The following is a 25,273-nucleotide window of genomic DNA, read 5'->3' as shown; positions in this document are numbered from 1 at the left end:
TTTTTTTTCCTCAATTTGTCTGTCATAGTTGACGTGTACCTATGATGAAAATTACAGGCCTCTCTCATCTTTTTACGTGGGAGAACTTGCACAATTGGTGGCTGACTAAATACTTTTTCCCCCCACTGTATATTACTGTTGAATCCATTTGAAAAACAGCTTAGTGTGGATGGTGAAACTGGAATATAGTCATTACAACCATCACATCCTCATACTATTCATTCATTTCATGCCTTCTTATGAGAGTGCTAGCGAGCCACAACTTTACACTCACGGCCCAGTTTCCCCTCGTCACACCCTGTGTCCTTCCTCTAACTACACTGTGTGTGTCCTTTAATTTAAGGCAGAAATGGTTCCACGGTAACTACAGAGAACATGGATCAAACCAGCCTGTCTTTGGCAATATTCACAGTGCTCTTTTACCCAACCAGCAGTGCATAGAGGTCTCCTAGTCCTGACCATACAGAAGTCTCCTAGTCCTGACCATCCAGAGGTCTCCTAATCCTGACCATCCAGAGGTCTCCTAGTCCTGACCATACAGAGGTATCCTAGTCCTGACCATACAGAGGTCTCCTAGTCCTGACCATACAGAGGTCTCCTAGTCCTGACCATACAGAGGTCTTCTAATCCTGACCATACAGAGGTCTTCTAATCTTGACCATACAGAGGTCTCCTAGTCCTGACCATTCAGAGGTCTTCTAATCCTGACCATACAGAGGTCTCCTAGTCCTGACCATACAGAGGTCTCCTAGTCCTGACCATTCAGAGGTCTTCTAATCCTGACCATACAGAGGTCTTCTAATCTTGACCATACAGAGGTCTCCTAGTCCTGACCATTCAGAGGTCTCCTAATCCTGACCATACAGAGGTCTCCTAGTCCTGACCATACAGAGGTCTCCTAGTCCTGACCATACAGAGGTCTCCTAGTCCTGACCATACAGAGGTCTCCTAGTCCTGACCATACAGAGGTCTCCTAGTCCTGACCATACAGAGGTCTCCTAGTCCTGACCATTCAGAGGTCTTCTAATCCTGACCATACAGAGGTCTCCTAGTCCTGACCATACAGAGGTCTCCTAGTCCTGACCATACAGAGGTCTCCTAGTCCTGACCATCCAGAGGTCTCCTAGTCCTGACCATCCAGAGGTCTCCTAGTCCTGACCATACAGAGGTCTCCTAGTCCTGACCATCCAGAGGTCTCCTAGTCCTGACCATACAGAGGTCTCCTAGTCCTGACCATACAGAGGTCTCCTAGTCCTGACCATACAGAGGTCTCCTAGTCCTGACCATACAGAGGTCTCCTAGTCCTGACCATCCAGAGGTCTCCTAGTCCTGACCATCCAGAGGTCTCCTAGTCCTGACCATCCAGAGGTCTCCTAGTCCTGACCATACAGAGGTCTCCTAGTCCTGACCATCCAGAGGTCTCCTAGTCCTGACCATACAGAGGTCTCCTAGTCCTGACCATACAGAGGTCTCCTAGTCCTGACCATACAGAGGTCTCCTAGTCCTGACCATCCAGAGGTCTCCTAGTCCTGACCATCCAGAGGTCTCCTAGTCCTGACCATACAGAGGTCTCCTAGTCCTGACCATCCAGAGGTCTCCTAGTCCTGACCATCCAGAGGTCTCCTAGTCCTGACCATACAGAGGTCTCCTAGTCCTGACCATACAGAGGTATCCTAGTCCTGACCATCCAGAGGTCTCCTAGTCCTGACCATACAGAGGTCTCCTAGTCCTGACCATCCAGAGGTCTCCTAGTCCTGACCATACAGAGGTCTCCTAGTCCTGACCATCCAGAGGTCTCCTAGTCCTGACCATCCAGAGGTCTCCTAGTCCTGACCATCCAGAGGTCTCCTAGTCCTGACCATACAGAGGTCTCCTAGTCCTGACCATACAGAGGTCTCCTAGTCCTGACCATCCAGAGGTCTCCTAGTCCTGACCATACAGAGGTCTCCTAGTCCTGACCATCCAGAGGTCTCCTAGTCCTGACCATACAGAGGTCTCCTAGTCCTGACCATCCAGAGGTCTCCTAGTCCTGACCATACAGAGGTCTCCTAGTCCTGACCATACAGAGGTCTCCTAGTCCTGACCATACAGAGGTCTCCTAGTCCTGACCATACAGAGGTCTCCTAGTCCTGACCATCCAGAGGTCTCCTAGTCCTGACCATCCAGAGGTCTCCTAGTCCTGACCATACAGAGGTCTCCTAGTCCTGACCATACAGAGGTCTCCTAGTCCTGACCATCCAGAGGTCTCCTAGTCCTTACCTCCTTTCATCCAGCTGTAGTAGTTAAACCGCTGAGCGAGCTGCAATCAGAGAATCATGCTCTAATTGGTTAATTCTCTCAGGGGGTGGCTAATATCCAGTCAAACAAAGCGAACCCTCCTCTCCCTCTCACCCCCCCTCCTAAATCTCTCCCATCTCTCTCCTAAATCAGCCATAGCCATATCAGAGCAGGCCAAACAGATGCAGCTCTTATATAAAGCCAGTGTAATCAGATAAAGCACTAAAACAGCACAGCATCTAACTGATAACCTACTGCAGCGATTATGATATGCTACCATTTAACATGAAAAGCCCACCAATTAATATTTTATAATGGTCAATGGGGTTAACGTACATCATTAAACAACACGCACATCAAAATGGATCGTAAGGTAGCGATTTAAAAATGTTAAGTATTTGCAATATTTCCAACACAGGTTAATAGCCTACATATTTTGAATATTTTCTCTAACAAAAGGGGAAAACTAGAATGTGTGTTATTAAATAGTTATTTTCCTCTTGCATGTTAGCTTGAACGCTACTGACTGGTACATTATCTAACATGCTTTATTTGGTTGGAATAAAATAAAAAAAGATATCGAGAGACCAAGATAAAGACAGAGGCAGAGACAGAGAGAGAGAGAGAGAGAGAGAGAGAGAGAGAGAGAGAGAGACAGAGACAGAGACAGAGACAGAGACAGAGAGAGACAGAGAGAGAGAGAGAGAGAGAGAGAGAGACAGAGAAAGAGAGACAGACAGAGAGAGAGAGAGAGAGAGAGAGAGAGAGAGAGAGAGAGAGAGAGAGACAGAGTGAGAGACAGAGACAGAGAGAGAGACAGAGAGAGAGACAGAGACAGAGACAGAGAGAGAGAGAGAGAGAGGGAGCTTGTTTCTTTCAGAAATGTGTTTACATCCGAGTCATACTAATACTGCTACAAATAAAGTCACTCAGTGACTTTGCTAAAACATTTCATTTTCTTTCATTCAAGGATAACACTTTTAATTGGTCACGTTTAGTAGGCTACTGAGACATATAGCAGTGTTTGCTTTTTTTCCTTTACCTCCCGTGTGTGTGTGTGTGTGTGTGTGTGTGTGTGTATGTGTGTCGCGTGTGTGCACGGATATACATGTGTGTGTGTGTTGTGTGACCTCCCATGGTCCATCTTCTCCCCTCTACCTTATACAGGATGCCTTCCATGACCATTCCTATCCATGCCTCACTCTGCCTGGTTAAGCTCTAGTTTCTGACTGATGTAGCACATCTCTGTATATGTGTCCCAAATGACAACCTATCCCCTATATAGTGCACTACTTTTGCCCCATAAGGCTCATGTCAAAATGAGTGCACTATATAGGGAATAGGGTGCCATTTGGGACACACATCTCTATATCTGTTTCCGCTGCCTTACTGCGTGGCTCCGCTCAGCACTCCGCTCACTACTGTCAGCTGCTCCCACTATTATACACACCGTTGACAGCAGCACAGAACAGAAGTTTTGTTTCCACTGGCCTCACACACACAAACACATACGCATGCACGCGTGGTCAAACACACACACACACACACACACACACACTGTATGCAAACGTGTGTTTTGTGCTGCAGCGATAGGTGAAGGCTATCAGCTGCTGTCTCCCTACCTACCTATTAATGTAAAGGGTTTTTATTTATTTATGCAAGCCAAGGGCAGATTCCAGCACTGAACAGCACATTTGAATTTAATATTGCTCCAAATCCAGTTGGCTGGACCACTGGAGGGAGGTTTAGTAAAATACCCTAGAATTGGCCCAGACCCTGCTGGCTACCAACTGTCCAATAAACAGAATATGGAAATGTGCAGAAAGCAGAATTCCCTTCGGTGCTGTGCGGGGGATTCTTCAGTAGCCAGCAGGGACGTGCGCACACACACACACACCAGGGTTTCCGTTGCCCGGTAATTACCAGCTTTTGACCGATAAAAAAAACGAAAAGCCGATAAATAAAATTGGCACTGGCCAATTGTCTGGGAGAAGAAAAAAATGACGCTTTTTAGCCTATTCATTGATACCAGTATATGGTATCAATACCAGTTGATGTAAATACATTTGACCGGTCATGCTTATTGGTCTATGTCCTGACCATACGGTCTAAGGGTTCATCTGAATAACTTAGTGGAATTAAATTGGCGTATTAATTTTTGTTAGTCGTTATGATTCTTATTTATCACACGCGCACTGCATACACATACAGAGTCTAGTTTAAATGGAAAATCTGTCAGAGAGCACGACAGCTGCTGCTACAGCTCCTGTTGCTGCTGGAGTGAAGCCTGCTTTTATAAGCCTAATCATTGCCCAACAATTCTAAATGAAATCACGTGTTAAAAACTGTTTTGATGGCCACAATTAAAAAAGATCTACTATTTTTATTTCTCAATTGGTAATTGAAGCACGCTTCGCATTCAAGTGTATAGGCAACCGTAGGCAAGCTTCAGCGCGTCACACTTTACAATGTGAGCTGGAAGCTGTATGCCTTTTGAAAACATATACTTAATTGTGTGACACCTGAACATTTTACTTACCTTTCATCAAAGCAGCCTAGCCTAAATTAATTTCTATAAACGTGGTGGAAATTATTTTATAAAGACTTCCATATGCCATTGAAATAAGTAGACTATTTCCCTCCTGTTCTATTGGTTTTCAAATCAACTTTCTTTCATTGTCCAGTAGCCAAAGGCCCAATCCTAGTCATATTAGCAACCCATGATAGTTGTAGCATCTTTAAATCTCCCATCTTTCTCAATTTCGAACTAATATTTTAATGTCACATGAAACAGCTTGCATGTGCGGTGCACTTTTGACAAAAGTGTTTTCCCGCTAATTGCATTATGGAACGAACATTCACGCGTAGCCTACTACTGTGTGCGCATTGCTGCGCTTATAATGTGAAGTGCTAGCTGTGCCACTAGAGATCCTGGTTCGAATCCAGGCTCTGTCGTAGCTGGCCGTGACCGGGAGACCCATGGGGCGGCGCACAATTGGCCCAGCGTCGTCCAGGGTAGGGGAGGGAATGGCCAGCAGGGATGTAGCTCAGTTGGTAGAGCATGGCGTTTGCAACGCCAGGGTTGTGGGTTCGATTCCCACGGGGGGCCAGTATGAAAAAAATAAAAATAAAAAAATGTATGCACTAACTGTAAGTCGCTCTGGATAAGAGCGTCTGCTAAATGACTAAAATGTAAATGTAAAATGTAAGATATAATAGTCTATCTTAAAATGTTGATAAACGTTCTGATCTGTTGCATTAGTAGCCTCATTGCCTTTTAACGGGGGTTTTTAGGTACTGGTTGTATGAATTTAGGATCTATCGTCCCACAACGGTCCCAGAGTCTGTTTGGAATAGGCTAGTTCTTTCTCGCACAGATCGACAAGCTGACCAATAGAATAGGTAAACTTTTCTACTATGGTGAATAGAAGATTGACATACACTAGTGATTTTGCTGTTCATTACTCGTCTCTTTGGCTGAGGTAAAGTAAATGTGGACGGTTATTCTAACGTCTTCAAAGTCAGCATCGGAATTCGGTAAGAAGGACGCACGCAGTTGCATCCATGAGTTGCATGTTCTGTTAAGATGATTTTACCAGAATCTAAATGTGATTTATTTCATTCTGAGCACCATTGGTAGACGCCAGGGTTTCCACTTGGAAAATGTGGCTCTGGACATTTGACTGGCAACATTTTAATTTACCGGACATTTCTGTAATTTACCGGACCCATATTAGGGCGTCCACCCACGGTGTTCAGAATAAATATGGTAATTCATATTAACAGAACATGCAAGTCGAGAATGCAACGATGTGCAGTCTTTCTTACCGAGTTCTGATGTGCACTTTGAACATGTTAGAATAACTGTCCACATTTACTTTTCCTCAGCCAACAAGACGCTTAACGAACAGCAAAATACTAACCTATGTCAAGCTACTATAGTAAAAAAGTTTAGGCTGCCTATTCTGTTGGTCAGCTTGTCGAGAAAGAAATAGCCTATTCCAAACAGACTCTGGGACAGTTGTGGGACGACAGATCCCAAATTCATACAACCAGTATGCCTAGGCTACATTTAAAATAAGCAATGAGTCTGATGCAACAGATTTATCTTCAAATGTTGATAAACTATTATTTCTTCACATTTATAAGCGTAGCAATGTGCACAAGGCAGTAGGCTACACGCAAATGTTTGTTCCATAATACAATTAGTGGGAAAACGCTGTTGTCAAAAGGGCACTGCACATGCGAGCGGTTTCATGTGACAGAGATGAAAATATCAGATAGAAATGTAGACGAGAGGAGATCTAATGGGCGACTTTGAAGCAAGGTCATAATATGTATTACAACCTTCAGGTTTCAAACAATGATGTTTATGTTTTCAAAATGCATACTGTCTCCAGCTCATTGCAAAGTGGTGTGAGACGTGCTGATGAAGCCTCCCTTCCGTTGCCATTTGATGGGAACTCGGAACTCGGAACACTGAATTATGCAAATTAACCTATAGACCAATAAGCATGACCAGTGAAATATATTTACATCGACTGGTATTTCGATCAAAGAACAGGCTAAAACGCATTATTTCGCAATAGGATGTTTTGTTTCTTTTTATTTATTGGCTTTTCAAAAATAAAATAAAATAAAAATCGGACAAAAGCTGGCTATTACCGGTTAATGGAAACCCTGGTAGACACCCTAATCAGGTTATGCACCCAGTACATTTCTCACAATGTTCTGTAAATTAAAATACTGCTGGTCAAATGTCCAGCACCAAATTTTCCTAATGGAAACCCTAACACACACACACGCGCACACACCCTCAGGGAGGATACTGGCCTTCAGCTCTTAAAAGAGCTGTTTAGAATCTTCCTGCTCTTAGCAATAAAAAGGCCTGGCTACAACCTGCTGACTCAGTGATGCCATCTCTCTCAACCTCACACACAGACCTATCCTCCACCCTTCACTTCACTCTTCTCCGTCTGACTGCATCCATACACAACAGAAGAAAACAATTATTTGTGTCATGCAACAACGACAACAAAAAATACAACAATGTAATGTCTGATCTTCCTGACTAGCCAGAGAACAATGGCTGCCATGGTTTTCAGTTTCAGCAAGTTTCTGCTGGTCAACCTCAGGAAGGAAAGAGGAAGCAGACAGACCTTAACTGCCCTGGCCTGGAGACTGACAGAGGGAAAAAGCTAATATTCACTCCAGGAGTTCACATTTCCTATCACCTCTGCATGGAATAGCTCCAATCAGTAGGAAGGAGACGAGACGGAGCAGGAGTGAGATATGCAGAGAGAGAGGGAGAGATAGAGAGAAGAGAGGGAGAGACCCATGGCCCGTTGCCATGAGAAAAGGGCAACAAGTGGAGCACAAACAACATTGTAAATACAACCTATATTTATCCGCCGTAGGCAGACCTGGCTCTCAAGAGAAGACAGGCTATGTGCACACTGCCCACAAAATGAGGTGGAACCTGAGCTGCAATTCCTAACCTCCTGCCAAATGTATGACCATATTAGAGACACATATTTCCCTCAGATTACACAGACCCACAAAGAATTAGAAAACAAGCCCAATTTTGATAAACTCCCATTTCTATTTACATTTCTTTACATTTTAGTCATTTAGCAGACGCTCTTATCCAGAGCAACTTACAGTTAGTGAGTGCATACATTTTCATACTGGCCCCCCGTGGGAAACGAACCCACAACCCTGGCGTTGCAAGCGCCATGCTCTACCAACTGAGCAACAGGGGACAAATACCACAGTGTGCCATCACAGCAGCAAGATTTGTGACCTGTTGCCACAAGAAAAGGGCAACCAGTGTAGAACAAACACCATTGTAAATACAGTGAGGGAAAAAAGTATTTGATCCCCTGCTGATTTTGTACGTTTGCCCACTGACAAAGACATGATCAGTCTATAATTTTAATGGTAGGTTTATTTGAACAGCGAGAGACAGAATAACAACAAAAAAATCTAGAAAAACGCATGTCAGAAATGTTATAAATTGATTTGCATTTTAATGAGGGAAATAAGTATTTGACCCCTCTGCAAAACATGACTTAGTACTTGGCGGCAAAAACCTTGTTGGCAATCACAGAGGTCAGACGTTTCTTGTAATTGGCCACCAGGTTTGCACACATCTCAGGAGGGATTTTGTCCCACTCCTCTTTGCAGATCTTCTCCAAGTCATTAAGGTTTCGAGCCTGACGTTTGGCAACTCGAACCTTCAGCTCCCTCCACAGATTTTCTATGGGATTAAGGTCTGGAGACTGGCTAGGCCACTCGAGGACCTTAATGTGCTTCTTCTTGAGCCACACCTTTGTTGCCTTGGCCGTGTGTTTTGGGTCATTGTCATGCTAGAATACCCATCCACGACCCATTTTCAATACCCTGGCTGAGGGAAGGAGGTTCTCACCCAAGATTTGACGGTACATGGCCCCGAACATCGTCCCTTTGATGCAGTGAAGTTCTCCTGTCCCCTTAGCAGAAAAACACCCCCAAAGCATAATGTTTCCACCTCCATGTTTGACGGTGAGGATGGTGTTCTTGGGGTCATAGGCAGCATTCCTCCTCCTCCAAACACGGCGAGTTGAGTTGATGCCAAAGAGCTCGATTTTGGTCTCATCTGACCACAACACTTTCACCCAGTTCTCCTCTGAATCATTCAGATGTTCATTGGCAAACTTCAGGCGGCCTGTATATGTGCTTTCTTGAGCAGGGGGAACTTGTGGGCGCTGCAGGATTTCAGTCCTTCACGGCGTAGTGTGTTAACAATTTTTTTCTTGGTGACTATGGTCCCAGCTGCCTTGAGATCATTGACAAGATCCTCCCGTGTAGTTCTGGGCTGATTCCTCACCGTTCTCATGATCATTGCAACTCCACGAGGTGAGATCTTGCATGGAGCCCCAGGCCGAGGGAGATTGACAGTTATTTTGTGTTTCTTTCATTTGCGAATAATCGCACCAACTGTTGTCACCTTCTCACCAAGCTGCTTGGCGATGGTCTTGTAGCCCATTCCAGCCTTGTGAGGTCTACAATCTTGTCCCTGACATCCTTGGAAAGCTGTTTGGTCTTGGCCATGGTGGAGAGTTTGGAAGCTGATTGATTGATTGCTTGGACAGGTGTCTTTTATACAGGTAACAAGCTGAGATCAGGAGCACTCCCTTTAAGAGTGTGCTCCTAATCTCAGCTCGATACCTGTATAAAAGACACCTGGGAGCCAGAAATCTTTCGGATTGAGAGGGGGGTCAAATAATTATTTCCCTCATTTAAATGCAAATCAATTTATAACATTTTTGACATGCATTTTTCTGGATTTTTTTGCTGTTTTTCTGTCTCTCACTGTTCAAATAAACCTACCATTAAAATTATAGACTGATCATTTCTTTGTCAGTGGGCAAACGTACAAAATCAGCAGGGGATTAAATACTTTTTTCCCTCACTGTACAACCTTATGTTTATTTATTTTCCCTTTAGTACTTTAACTATTTGCACATAATATGACATTTGAAATGTCTTTATTCTTTTGGAACTTTTGTGAGTGTAATGTTTACTGTTCATTTTTTTATTGTTTATTTCACTTTTGTATATTATCTATTTCACTTGCTTTGCCAATGTAAGCATATGTTTCCCATACCAATAAAGCCCTTAAATTGAAATGTAAAACTGAATTGGGAGAGAGAGGGGGAGTGAGAGAGAAAGAGAGAGAAGGGAGAAAGAGAGAAAGGAGAGAGAGAGGCCCACACACCTGAGTCACATTGAGAGAGACTGAGGAAAATGATCCCTTTTCATTCATTAGGCAAACCCCCTTCACACCCACATACAGAACACATATGCCTACAAACAAAAACAAGGCTGAGTTCTCCATAGTAAAAACTGCTTTTAAATCTAAATGTGTGTGTGCCCCATAAATCACATTAACCCCCCAACATCTATTCCAGGGTCAAGGTAAATTCCATTAATGGAAGATAAGCCAATACCAAGAGTCATCCAATCACCTCTCTGTATCCACAGCAATGAAAACTGAAACTGTATGGTGCTGTATATGAGAGGAGTGCTGCTGTATTCCACTTTTAATAATGCAACTGCTTGCCGTTTATTGAGCTCATAGGATAGTAAACAGTTACACACTGTATATTTTAAATTCTAAGATAACTGAGTGACTTTACATTTTCTCTGACTACGTTTATCAAGCCCATGTGAGTCCTTAAAGGAGTACAGTTACATTATGTGGGGATTGTGAACTGGAAGACAGGATGTTCTCAATTCTAACTGTGCAGTGAATACACAAATGTTCTGACCACAGCTTCCTCTTCACCAACAGAAATAACATAAAAACGTTATTGCATTCAAGATAAAGGTATTTTATGTGTCTGGTCACTGTATTCTTCTCTCCTAAACATAACATTCACCAACTGAGAACCACTTGACCAGACATCTCTGCAATATATGAACTAAGCATCATACACATCTCCCACTGGGCACTCAATATGACAAAACAAAAAGACCATGGAGTCATCAGAGTGGGAGTAAATGTGATAGAGGGTCCTTCTATAGTGACAAAGCTCTGAACTCTAACCTTTACCCCATAGTAACACCCTCTCTCGCTCTATTCAGATGCCCATACATTGGAGTCCACTCCAGCACCTAAACCTGCTCATTTGTGATACTAGAAAAGCAGGTAGGTTGGAGGAAGCTACATGTCAGCATATTGCCCAATATTTCAATCTGTCATTCTGTACCTTTACATAATAAATTCAATCAGATTCAATAAACAAAACAACCTTAGGCACCACACAACTATGCCCACAAACTATTTGCTATTTCTGCCAGCGAAGAGAGCAATTTCAAGCCATACGCTGAGCATTACGCTAAACTCACACTCGCACACACAGCTATGGGGAAGAGATGAGGGAACAAAAACCTCAATGAGGAAATAAGCCCCAGTGTTTTTCTCTTTGTTCCCAGACACTCATGTTGGAGAGTTTCACAGAGAACATGGCAATGAAACTGTGAAACCATGACAATAAAGCAACATACTGGTTTGTTTACTTTGGACCTCGATTTGTTTACTCGAGTACAGCAAAACCAGAAGTAAAATTTACAACCATTTCCAAATACATTTCCAAGACACGCCACAAGCACAATGCATGTATTTTAACTATTTCTAGTACTAATTTTGATAACGATTAATTTACAATTGCTATATATTATGAAGCAAATGCTGACTGTTTAGTGTTGATATGATTTAGCCTTGTTACTATCTACTAGCCTAAACACTCCTCGCAATAGCTATTCACTGCGGAAGTACAGACACCTGCTCCAGTATGTGATGAACAACAAATACGATGTTATAACACCGTCTATTGATGGCTGCTTTTCTACGCAAACAAATATACACATTTATATGAATAGTTATTAGTGTCAAAAAGTGACAAATGGATTAGTCAGTCCTACAGAAATTATCGTCCAACAGCACAGGTGGTGAAAACATCGACGTACAGCGAGTGAGTATATAATATGCCTTGGCTAGTTTGCTAGCTAGCCATAAAAAGTTATTTATTCGTTATTTACTACATTCAACTTTGTAATTTATCAAATTAGCAACAATGTACCAATTCACAAAACAGTATATTTTCCTTAGAACAATTAGTTACACCGTTGTTACAAAGTTAGTTAGCTACAACAGATACATCGACACACTGGTCCCTGTGACCATGCATGCCACTCCGTCGAGTTCCAGCGAGCTTGCTACTGGCCAGAGCCCGCATTTGTTTCTTGCCCGCAAGCTGTGTGACTACTTTATCACGAACAAAAAGGGTTCGATATAAAATATATGCTGACTACTTACGGTTGAAGTGTTACTGAAGTGGGATAAGATATCCAAACATACGTTGGTTGATAACAGGCACAGTGAATCACAGTTCTGACTCTCGCTGGTAGGACCAAAGACCAAGTGCCAGCGTTCAGCGAAAGAGATCGCGCGTTTGACACCACCACGACCCGCCTGCTGGTTTCTCTCTTGCGAGAGATTGAAAGATGAACGGTAACTGCGCAGGCGTGGACAGGATCAGTTCATTATGAGCGCTGAAAAAGCGCCAGCATTGGGTTAACTGTCAGGATGGGTAGACAGCGGCATGATGCACGGAGATCAAAACATCAACCTGAAATATACGACAGCATAACAGCCATATAAACTACTACAAATAACATCTATATGCATTTACTTGTTACATTTGTAGTATGAGCTGCACTATTCACATTAGCACATATGATATTGATTAAGACACAAACGTATTAGGGGGCCATCAATTACTGCCATGTGGCATGTTTATGGGAACATTATTTTTGGATAAATAAAAAGTTTATTTTGTGCAAGAAATGTGTCCTTTCCAGGCTATTTGTGTCTCTCCATTAAAATTGAGCATTGATTTCTTTCAGCCACACAGTCTAATAAATAATTCAAGTAGGTTATAGCAGCCTGCCTAACTGCACCAACAAATATACTATTCTCACAATAGCAGGGCTCTTCAAATTAAATGATAGGATAATAACAGCAAAATTCAATTAGCATACTTTAATTCAAATGGCTCGGAGAGGGCTCAGAGGTGGGATTACGAGGCTGTGTAAACTATCAATAGTTTATGACGCTTGATTGAGGAGCACAGCAAGTCCCACGGTACCGTTGCCTAATAGCCTACACTGCCTGTGCTAGCGATGTTCTGTCTTTGGATAAGAATTCACTATGCCCGCTAGTAGCCTAACAAAAATCACAGCGACAACAACCAACCGCTGCCCATTCCGACCGCATCCACATAACGGCAGCACAAATGATAAATCAATTACCGTAATCGCTTAGTTTCAGTCCCCGCCCCGTACCTTTAGCCTACTTCCAGTTAAATGTGCGTTTCCCTGCTTCTCGAGCTGCCTGTCCCCATATAAGTCAGACAACGGCTTTGTTCACGTGGTAATGTGCGCTTTTCCTAATTGTAGGACAGACGAGTCGCTGAAACTGCCATTGCCCGCTTCCTCTCCGCACCTGTTCAGGCTAGCAGGACGATTGACGGATGGAAACAGCAAACGGTAATAATACCGTTACCAGCTGAGCCCACTGTATATGAGCCGCTCTATAGGAATTGCTACAGTGAGTAGTATGCAACCTGACTTCAGCGCATTGCCTGGTGGAGGAGGAAGCATGGTGAGGGGGCGAATCGCTATTCAAAAAAAAAGTCTCACTATCGATGTATATTACTGCGACACTATGACAGAGAAGCCTGCCATGAGGCCAGGACAAAAGTGATGCTACAGCAAAACTTATTCTTTATAAGGAAACCTATTGTGCTCCCACACAAGCACCAATTTTCAAGGTTGTTATTACATCGAATATTCCACTATATAATCTCTTAGCCTATATAATGAAATAAACAACCAATAAAAATGACTACCACACACACACACAGGCTACCCCAAAGTGATGCCTTACTCTGAAAGTTGAACTGAATAGGCAGGTGAAAAAAAAAACAGAAAGGCTCTTTGAATTGGCATCTGAGGGAGATTTGAGTGTAGATGAATGCTATAGTTCCAGGAGATACAAGAACCGTTTCACAGCTGGGTGTGACTCTTCAGGCCCACTTCAGGCATTCAGCACAGCACTCTGGTCTGTCTGGTCTCTCCTGTGGAACAGCATACCTAAGATATGCACACAGTAGGCTACACACATACACCCACACACAGGCACAGTACACACTGTGTCCTTTCTCTTTTACAAAAACATACTTCGCATATTGTAGCCTAGAACCGTCTGCCACATTTGACACGCAATGATTGCACTTTTATTACACTGTAGGCTACACACACGTACACAGGCCTACACACACGGACGAGCGCACACACACACACACACGGACGAGCGTGCTCACACACACAGGCACACACTATCCTTTCTCTTTTACAAAAACATAATTTGCATGCATATCCTTTCTCTCACGACTTCCTCCGAAGCTGCCTCCTCTCCTGGTTCAGGCAGGCTTCGGCGTTCGTCGTCACTGGCCTTCTAGCCACTGCTGCTCTTCATCTCATCATTCCATTTGTTTTGTCTTGTTTATTACACACACCTGGTTCATATCCCCTCATCAGTACCTGTATAAGTGTTCCCTCTGCCCCCTTGTCTTTGTGTGTGATTGTTTATTGTGAGGAGAGTGAAGATCGGTTGAGCTCCTTGTATTTTGTATTGCCGGGTTATTTCCCCCCTCTTTTACAAAAACATACTTCACAAAGGCCTAGAACCGTCTGTCACATTTTACACTCAATCATTGCCCTTATATTATCATCTAATACGTATTAACCCACTACTTGTGACCACAGTGTGTTAACGTTTGTTCATAAATCTTAATTTTATTCTGTACCTTTTCTTTTGCCATCTGCAGTACCTGAGGTTCCTAGCCCACGCTGTGGTTGACACGTATTAGTACAGCACTTCTGTCTGTCGGTTAGTCTATTAAAAGCACCCGACACCAGTAACCCTCCTCACCACTCTCCTGCTACTCTGTCCACCTCCTGGTCACATAGGCTGTGTGTGTCCCAAATAGCACCCAACCCTATGTAGTGCACTACCACTGGCCAGGGCCCATAGGGCTCGGGTCAAAAGTTGTGCATTATATAGGGAATAAGGTGCCATTTGGGACGCACCCATAGAGGCCACAGCGGAGCTACAGTCAATGTCTGCTATACTGTCGGCTGCTATAGGTATAATTTTAGATTGCATGTGGGCTGCAGATGCTGATCTCAGAGAACCAGGTCTCAGTGAAGAATACTGCTGTCTATTCACTACTGTAAATCTATTTCATTTTCTGTGTTATTTAAGCTACAGTTTGTGATACACTATATGCTTCCCAGTCATAGAGCCGTGTCGTCTTTGGCAGAAACTGCCCCTTTTCCTCTTCAGATTTGGCCGGAATGAGAAGCACATTGAGGAGGGTCTGGCAGTTAAAAATGATCAGCTAAACCTTTCTTTTAAGAAAGGAAATAAAGTCCCATATAGAGGCAACAGCTGTGAATGAACATGACATGTGTTCTTACTGAAACAGGTATAACAGTTAGGTAATAATAATATGCCATTTAGCAGACGCTTTTATCCAAAGCGACTTACAGTCATGTGTGCATACATTTTTACGTATGGGTGGTCCCGGGGATCGAACCCACTACCCTGGCGTTACACGCGCCATGCTCTACCAATTGAGCTACAGAGGACCACCATGGCTTTTTCTGTTCCCCATTTCTGTATATGTTTTTATGACACATACAGTATTAACATGTATGTACATTTCGTTGTATGCCTAAGCATGTTTGTCAGTCAGCTTATGTTTATTGAAGTGTTTTTTTGTCCAGTGTTTATAACATGTGATAGGATGTGTTATATACAGTATACTATATATATGTCAACTGGACATGTATGTTAACTACACTCTAAAAAGAAAAGGTTCCTGGAGTATCCTTTAGGGGTTCTTCAAATTGAAACTGTGGGGGAACCACTATAAATTCTTAGAAGAACCCTTTTTAATGGATCCTCGAATAACCTTTTGAATAACCTTTTGGGGTTCATTTTTGAACTACCCCCCTCCCCTATTAATATTATTTTTATAAATGATAATCATATGCATAACAATAACAACAATAACACAATATTTTAGTTCTCAGTGTTTGTTATGATTTTAGTGGCAAAGCAGAATTAAAAAAACTCCCAGCAGAGCCCCAAGTCCAATGGGTATATCCTCTGGCATGTTGATGTTAATGTGTTGATGTTCTCCGTATCCATAGCCAGAATGATTTTGCAGTGCATGGTGATCGAACAGGTTTCCTGTTATATTCATCAGAGGTGTAGGGAGGGTGAAGTCTGTGATTCCCAAAAATAGTAATTATAAAGATGATTAACAAAACATGCACACAACAGAATTCATACCTTGGTTATTGTGGTGAATGTGAATGAAAAAAACTATTTTGATAATGGTTTTCATACACATACCTTGTCCATAATGTAGAGGCCTATGGGATATTCATTGAAGAGGTAAGGGAGGAGGATGGTACATGTGATCTGCATAACATACCAATACCAATTGACATACCTTTGTATGCCTCCTCGTCTGTATACCTGCAGACACAGACACAAAAGTGAGCAGTTCAGTCATCTGCACCCAATACAGCTAGCCTTCAACATATTCTTATAGCCTACATAGTCTTACCTCTTTGTTGATTGATATCCATTGAATTGTGTCCATTTTCTGTTTTTAGAAAGATTGCACAAAAATGAAAAGATAGATGGTATCATCATAAAACAATATCAATTTAGATCATATAAGGGACAAACCTTACTTAAATTGAGGAGATATTGACATTTTTCAGTTAAGTCCCTGCACCTGCTGTCCTTTCAAATCAAATGTTTCAGTTGGGAAGTTAGGTTCCTGCAAGAACCACGACCAACTAAGGAGGTTCCTCGATGAATCACACCTCCTATGGGGTTCTTTGAAAAACCTTTTGGGGGCCATTTTCAGTGCCAAGAACCCTAAGGTTCTTCGAAGAACTTTGAGGATCTTAGAAGAACCCTTGTTGAACCCATAATTTCTAGAGTGTCCTGCTGCCTCGTCGTCCACGGCGTGAGCCCCCCCCCTAATTTTTTTTGGGGCTTGTCTCTCCCCCGTGATCATGGCCTCCATCCCTCTCGCCAGACTCTCTCTCCTCTCCTCCCAAGTCCATCCCCTCTCCTCTTCACGCTGCTTGATCCAGTCGTGGTGGGATCTTCTGTCACGATCGTCGATAGATGAAGCGGACCAAGGCGCAGCGTGATAAACGTACATATTTTATTGAAGTACACCACCCGAACAAAACAACAAACGAAACGTGAAGTCCTAGGTTAACACAAACCTTTCGGAACAAGATCCCACAATGACTAGTGAAAACAGGCTGCCTAAGTATGGTTCCCAATCAGAGAAAACGAGCTACATCTGCCTCTGATTGGGAAACACCCTGGCCAACATAGATCTAACCGATCTAGAACGAAAACCATAGCAAACAAAACATAGGAAATCCACACCCTGGCTCAACAATTAAGAGTCCCCAGAGCCCTCCCTCCCTCCCTCCCTCCCAAAAGTCTGCTATCTGACACCTCTCAAATGAATTGTTGAAGTGTCTTTAGAGGCACAACACTAGTGCTCTGAGGGGACAGAAGACAGGAACTGGAGCACTAGTGCTCTGAGGAGACAGAAGACAGGAACTGGAGCACTAGTGCTCTGAGGAGACAGAAGACAGGAACTGGAGCACTAGTGCTCTGAGGAGACAGAAGACAGGAACTGGAGCACTAGTGCTCTGAGGAGACAGAAGACAGGAACTGGAGCACTAGTGCTCTGAGGAGACAGAAGACAGGAACTGGAGCACTAGTGCTCTGAGGGGACAGAAGAAAGGAACTGGAGCAATAGTGCTCTGAGGGGACAGAAGACAGGAACTGGAGCACTAGTGCTCTGAGGAGACAGAAGACAGGAACTGGAGCACTAGTGCTCTGAGGAGACAGAAGACAGGAACTGGAGCACTAGTGCTCTGAGGGGACAGAAGAAAGGAACTGGAGCAATAGCGCTCTGAGGGGACAGAAGACAGGAACTGGAACAATAGTGCTCTGAGGAGACAGGAACTGGCCTCTCCTGTCCTGTCCTCTCCTGTCTTCTCCTCTCCTGTCCTGTCATCTCCTGTCTTCTCCTCTCCTGTCCTGTCCTCTCCTCTCCTGTCTTCTCCTCTCCTGTCCTGTCCTCTCCTGTCCTGTCCTCTTCTGTCTTCACCTCTCCTGTCCTGTCCTCTCCTGTCCTCTCCTGTCCTGTCCTCTCCTGTCTTCTCCTCTCCTGTCCTGTCCTCTCCTCTCCTGTCTTCTCCTCTCCTGTCCTGTCCTGTCCTCTCCTGTCCTGTCCTCTCCTGTCTTCACCTCTCCTCTCCTGTCCTCTCCTGTCCTGTCCTCTCCTGTCTTCTCCTCTCCTGTCCTCGCCTGTCCTCTCCTGTCCTGTCCTCTCCTGTCTTCTCCTCTCCTGTCCTCTCCTGTCCTCTCCTGTCCTGTCCTCTCCTGTCTTCTCCTCTCCTGTCCTGTCCTCTCCTCTCCTGTCTTCTCGTCTCCTGTCCTGTCCTCTCCTGTCCTGTCCTCGCCTGTCTTCTCCTCTCCTCTCCTCTCCTCTCCTCTCCTCTCCTCTCCTCTCCTCTCCTCTCCTCTCCTCTCCTCTCCTCTCCTCTCCTCTCCCTCTCCTCTCCTCTCCTCTCCTCTCCTCTCCTCTCCTCTCCTCTCCTCTCCTCTCCTCTCCTCTCCTCTCCTCTCCTCTCCTCTCCTGCCCTGTCCTCTTCTCTTCTGTCCTGTCCTCTCCTGCCCTGTCCTCTCCTGTCCTCTCCTCTCCTGTCTTCTCCATTCCTCTCCTGTCCTCTCCTCTCCTGTGCTGTCCATTCCTCTCCTATCCTCTCCTGTCCTCTCCTGTCCTCTCCTGTCCTCTCCTGTCCTGTCCATTCCTCTCCTGTCCTCTCCTGTCCTCTCCATTCCTCTCCTGTCCTGTCTTCTCCTGTCCTCTCCATTCCTCTCCTCTCCTGTCCATTCCTCTCCTGTCCTCTCCTGTCCTCTCCTGTCCTCTCCATTCCTCTCCTGTCCTGTCCTCTCCATTCCTCTCCTCTCCTGTCCTCCTCTCTCAGGTTGTGGTGTGTTCAGTGGTCCAGGTTGCCAGCACCACACACAGTCGCACCTGTCCCTCTCCTACAGTGTGGTCTGTCTGCTGAGTAAACCTGACTAGTGAACATCTGTCACCAGTAATGAGTGACAGTAAGGTGAGAGCACTCAGTCAGATCCTCCCACTCAGCCTCACACACACACACACACACACACACACACACACACACACACACACACGGACACGGACACACTCACGCACGGACACACACAGAGTTGATAATGATGTGTGTGTAGCTCACTTTCTCGGTTGTCAGGTTTAGTCTTCTCCTGATGCTATGATGTCTCTGTCCATCGCCCTAGTCTTTTCAACAGCATGTCACAAGCAGAGATGTCATTGGTCTTGACATCTATCCCATTATGACTCCACAGACATGTCCATCACCACCACCACAGTACAGTAGCATCTAATGCTAAGACTTGACATTGGGCAGTCTGTCAATCCCCCTCCACTTAGCAGTCTAATACAGACCACACAGGCATGCTCTGCTCTGACAGAGTGAAACCATATTATGGCTGCTAACATGCTATTACCACTATCTCCAGATCACCTACAGTAAGAGGAAACAGATTGAAGAACATGATGTAAAATGTATGCACTCACTATCTGTAAGTCGCTCTGGATAAGAGCGTCTGCTAAATGACTAAAATTTAAAATTTAAATGTAAAGCAGTGAAATCAGTACCTCATGTTTTTATTGGAGTTACTTATGACAGTTACTGCAAGCCTCAAGGAGTGTGTGTGTGGACACGTTTTACTAAAGTCCAAAAGAATAGTAAACCAACTAAAATTCAGAGAAGTGAGGACTTCACTTGTAAAAAGGCTATTTTAGGCTGAGGGGTTAGGTTTAGGGTTAGAGTTAGGGGTTAGGAGTTAAGGCTAGGGTTAAGGTTAGGGTAAATAGGATTTTGAATGGGAATCAATTGTTAGTCCCCAAAAAGTCCTTACAAGTGTAGTAAGACATACAGTTGAAGTCGGAAGTTTACATACACCTTAGACAAATATATTTAAACTCAGTTTTTCACAATTCCTGACATTTAATCCTAGTAAAAATTCCCTCTTTTAGGTCAGTTAGGATCACCACTTTATTTTAAGAATGTGAAATGTCAGAATAATAGTAGAGAGAATGATTTATTTAAGCTTTTATTTATTTCATCACATTCCCAGTGGGTCAGAAGTTTACATACACTCAATTAGTATTTGGTAGTGTTGTGTCGAGAAAACGTTGCTAGTTATGCTGTGAGAACAAGGAAATCCGCTGACACTGTACTTTGATCATAAAGGTTTATTTATATCAAAGGGTTACAGCTTCAATTTACAGATACCTGCAGGCATCTGGAGAACAGCCAACCCATATTCTAAATATGCTATTCTGACCTCCTTTGTCTTCACCAAGTATTTATCCTATGTAATCTGATATGGGTGTTTCCCCTACAGACCAATCCCAGGAGGTCACCTAACAGACTTCCTCTGCTTTAGGGTACTCCTATAGAACTGCTCTCCAGATGTCTCCCTGGGCCAAATCAACATTCTCTAAGCTACCATTTGCAAACATTAACAAAGTCATAAATTCCTCAGATACTACAGTAGCATTGCCTTTAAATTGTTTAACTTGGGTCAAACATTTCGAGTAGCCTTCCACAAGCTTCCCACAATAAGTTGGGTGAATTTTGGCCTATTCCTCCTGACAGAGCTGGTGTAACTGAGTCAGGTTTGTAGGCCTCCTTGCTCGCACACGCTTTTTCAGTTCTGCCCACAAATGTTCTATAGGACTAAGTCAGGGCTTTGTGATGGCCACTCCAATACCTTGACTTTGTTGTCCTTAAGCCATTTTGCCACAACTTTGGAAGTATGCTTGGGGTCATTGTCCATTTGGAAGACCCATTTGTGACCAAGCTTTAACTTCCTGACTGATGTCTTGAGATGTTGCTTCAATATATCCACATAATTTTCCTTCCTCATGATGCCATCTATTTTGTGAAGTGCACCAGTCCCTCCTGCAGCAAAGCACCCCCACAGCATGATGCTGCCACCCCCGTGCTTCACGGTTGGGATGGTGTTCTTCGATTTGCAAGCTATCCCCTTTTTCCTCCAAACATAACGATGGTCATTATGGCCAAACAGTTCTATTTTTGTTTCATCAGACCAGAGGACATTTCTCCAAAAAGTACGATCTTTGTCCCCATGTGCAGTTGCAAACCGTAGTCTGTCTTTTTTATGGCGGTTTTGGAGCAGTGGCTTTTTCCTTGCTGAGCGGCCTTTCAGGTTATGTCGATATAGGACTCGTTTTACTGTGGATATAGATACTTTTGTACCTGTTTCCTCCAGCATCTTCACAAGGAGGATGGGATGTGAGACTGAAGCACTGCCCCTCCCCACTTCATCCTTCTCTTCTATCGTCCCCCCTGTCGAGGGTAACCAATGGGGTTCAAGGTCATAACAACGCTCCAATCGAACGTCTCCAATCAATGCCTCTCTGGTTTAACTGGTCTGTCCTGAACAAGCTGACTGAGATCAAAAGATAACACACACTCTCTCTCTTTCTCTCTCTCTCTCAATCTTTCATCTTCCACATCTCCTCCTCCCTCCCTCTCTCTCCTTCCATCTCCCCCCTCTCTCCTTCCATCTCCTCCTCCCTCCCTCTCTCTCCTTCCATCTCCCCCCCTCTATCTCCTTCTCTAGAGACTCTCTCTGCTCCTCTATCCTCCATCACTTCAAAGCAACACACTAGAAAGTACGGGAGAATAGAGGAAAGCAAATGCTTGGAACACGTCAATTGCAGAGAGTGGGAATTCTGGGAAACCAGGATGTGATGTTGTGATGTAAAAAAACAAGTTGACCTGAGTAGTACAGGAACATCAGAAAGGTGACCTCACGAGTATGGTATATATTTAGAAAAATTCTACAGGGGACATTGTCTGTCCGACAGCTCACAGTGCACTACAAGAAGAGGACATAGCCCAAGTGGATTTACAGTATATAAACTACGACCATATGAAAAACTAAACAAATGGTTAGTAGATGCTCTATGTTTGAAAGGTCTCCAGTACAAGGTTTCTGGTGGTACTTCAGTTAGGTGAACAACTAAGACACGGTGGCCTGTATTTAAAACAGACCTAGGTAGAATACGTATTAAAATATACTGTAGCTTGTCAGGCACAATGGAACCAATAAAATATTCCCAGAAGTGCAACCATACCAGGCAAACTAAATCAAGCGCAGCTCAATGTATTTAATATTTCAAATATTTTTTTACACGCATTCGACTCAACAGGTCTGCATCACAGGCTGATGAGGAGGTAAGAGGTTAGTTAGGGTGCGTCCGAAATGGCACTCTATTCCCATATAGTGCACTACTTTACTACTAGCCAATGGGCTCTGGTCAAAAGTACTACACCATAGGGAATAGGGTGCCATTTCGGACACAGCCATTGGCTAGACTGTGGTATTTGTCTTTAGATGAAACGCCTGTAGACCAGGGTTGGGGGTCAATTGGAATTTAAGTCAGTCAATTCAGGAAATAAACAGAAAATTCCAATTCAGTAATTGAAAAAATGGCATCAATTTCGATTGATTTCTCAATAAACTAAAAAGGAGAAGATATTTATTTCAAAAGTGTTTCCTTTTTTGAACTTTCTGAATTGAGTGACTTCAACTGGAATTGACCCCTGCTGTAGATGTACTGTGGTAGATAACAGTGTGTTACTCTGTACTATAGAGGGGTGTGACGAAGCACCGTGGTGCGTTTAGGAGCCGTGCCCCTGTATTATCCCGGAGACAGATGCAGCGGGGGGTGTATGTGTGTGTCCATGTGTAAAAAACACAAAGCCATAGTAAAGCCCTCCATCTGTGATCCACCATCTCCTGATTATAACCCCTCCTCCATATTAACACAGGAGATAAAGTACACAACACACAATAGGATGTTGACAAAGATGGTGGTGATGATGGTGTTGGTGATGATGGTGGTGATAATGGTTGTGATGGTGGTGGTGATGATGGTGGTGATGGTAGTGGTGATGGTAATGATGGTGGTGATGATGGTGATAATGAAGATGGTCATGATGGTGGTCATGATGGTGGTGATGATGGTGTAAATACAAATACCTTTGTAAAATACAAATATGTGTTGTATTGTGTTTGTCTTTTGATGATGACTGATATGCTATATGATTGGCATTCAGCGCCCATAGAGTGTCCACAATATATAAAAAGGAGAATGTGTAGGCCTGTACAGTATCCTTGCACCAGTCCACTTGAGTACAAGTTGTGCTCTGTTTATAGCAGACGGCAAATGGATTGAAAAAAGGCACACATTCAGAAGGAAGGTCAGAGTATGAAATAATGCTCTCACGTTATCAAGGTGAAAGCAGTCTTATTATCCGTGTCCGAATCCATCTTCGCTCTGAATCACTCCGTCTAGCCTTGAAAGTTACAGTTGTGCAGTGTACACAATAAACACTATCATATCTGATCTGTCCTTCCTTATTCCATCTCTCAGTGCATAGAGTTGTACTATTCTATTCTTAGCACACCCAGAATACAGTCGTTCCCCAGTGAAAAGCATGATATTACCACCAAACATAAATTGTATTTGACCACAAAGATGTTGCACAGATTTTTCATGGTGACTGCACTGCAGAGACATTCTACACATTATTCTGCCTGTATTATTTTGTGTTCTATTTGAAGCCTATGTGCACACTATGAAAACAATAGTGACTATTGTGGGGCAAAAATGAGTGCATTTAGATTCCTTTACATTTGAATCATAGTCAAACACGTATTTGAGATAGATTCCATATTCAGAAGGGTTATGGTTCCCTGGGAAAGCTTTATCTGATAACAGAATGCTAAAGACCCACATCATTCTAAATGACAGTGAATAATACAAAGCACAGTGTGCAAGGCTGAGATATAAAATGAAGCAGGAAGAACTGCAACGATTTATAGTGTACAGCAATTAAGATATGATTTTCTTCATCGGGGCTCAGTGTATTTTATATCCCATTTACTGGCTGTCGGATTGATTATAGCGAATCCTGAGCCAGGTTGGGATCTTTCAAAAGTTGGCACCGAGCACCAGAGCAGTTGGTTTTGCCTGTCCTTGCATAAAAGCCCCTAAAAGCGACTCTATTATTGAACTGTGTTTGCTATTTATGTTGTACCGACAACCGACAAAGTGAAGTTTCAGGAAGTGAGAAAATGAAAGCATTGGGAATTATAGTAGTTTAAAATACAACACTTGGAGTGTTGCTCTCAAGCTACAGGTTTTATTGGTGAATTCCATGCAGGAGGATACGCCCCTAATTTAGAGAAAGTGTGTGGTGTAGGAGGTGACAGAGGGGTGAGTGAGGAGCCTGTCACTGGACTGGAACTCTACAGAGGAATTCAACAGTGTGTGTACAGTGAGGGAAAAACTGATTTGATCCCCTGCTGATTTTGTACGTTTGCCCACTGACAAAGACATTATCAGTCTATAATTTTAATGGTAGGTTTATTTGAACAGTGAGAGACAGAATAACAACAAAAAAATCCAGAAAAACGCATGTCAAAAATGTTATAAATTGATTTGCATTTTAATGAGGGGAATAAGTATTTGACCCCCTCTCAATCAGAAAGATTTCTGGCTCCCAGGTGTCTTTTATACAGGTAACGAGCTGAGATTAGGAGTGCTCCTAATCTCAGTTTGTTACCTGTATAAAAGACACCTGTCCACAGAAGCAATCAATCAATCAGATTCCAAACTCTCCACCATGGCCAAGACCAAAGAGCTCTCCAAGGATGTCAGGGACAAGATTGTAGACCTACACAAGGCTGGAATGGGCTACAAGACCATCGCCAAGCAGCTTGGTGAGAAGGTGACAACAGTTGGTGCGATTATTCGCAAATGGAAGAAACACAAAATAACTGTCAATCTCCCTCGGCCTGGGGCTCCATGCAAGATCTCACCTCGTGGAGTTGCAATGATTTTTTTTATTTATTTTATTTCACCTTTATTTAACCAGGTAAGCCAGTTGAGAACAGGTTCTCATTTACAACTGCGACCTGGCCAAGATAAAGCAAAGTAGTGCAATAAAAACAACACAGAGTTACATATGGGGTAAAAAAAAAAACATAAAGTCAGAAATACAACAGAAAATATATATACAGTGTGTGCAAATGTAGCAAGTTATGGAGGTAAGGCAATAAATAGGCTATAGTGCAGAATAATTACAATAGTATTAACACTGGAATGCTAGATGT

At 43.4% G+C, this 25,273-nt stretch overlaps 1 protein-coding gene across 7 annotated transcripts in view; it reads right to left on the bottom strand.

Moving 5' to 3' along the window:
* The window catches only part of LOC121573461 (spermatid perinuclear RNA-binding protein), a 252,881-nt gene extending 239,550 nt beyond the window's left edge, over positions 1 to 13,331 (bottom strand). For 5 of the 7 annotated variants that reach the window (XM_041885473.1, XM_041885472.1, XM_041885475.1 and 2 more), the window contains exon 1: positions 12,140 to 12,302. The gene's annotated coding sequence lies outside the window, so the exon portion shown is untranslated. Of the gene's footprint in view, positions 1 to 12,139; positions 12,303 to 13,134 lie in introns of those variants that run through there. The other 2 variants (XM_041885474.2, XM_041885476.2) reach the window with 2 other exon arrangements.
* Positions 13,332 to 25,273: the final 11,942 nt, after the last annotated feature.

The sequence above is a fragment of the Coregonus clupeaformis genome, chromosome 9 (genome assembly GCF_020615455.1).
Source record: "Coregonus clupeaformis isolate EN_2021a chromosome 9, ASM2061545v1, whole genome shotgun sequence".
NCBI classification, from domain to species: domain Eukaryota; kingdom Metazoa; phylum Chordata; class Actinopteri; order Salmoniformes; family Salmonidae; genus Coregonus; species Coregonus clupeaformis.
This window is presented reverse-complemented; position numbering and strand designations above follow the sequence as displayed.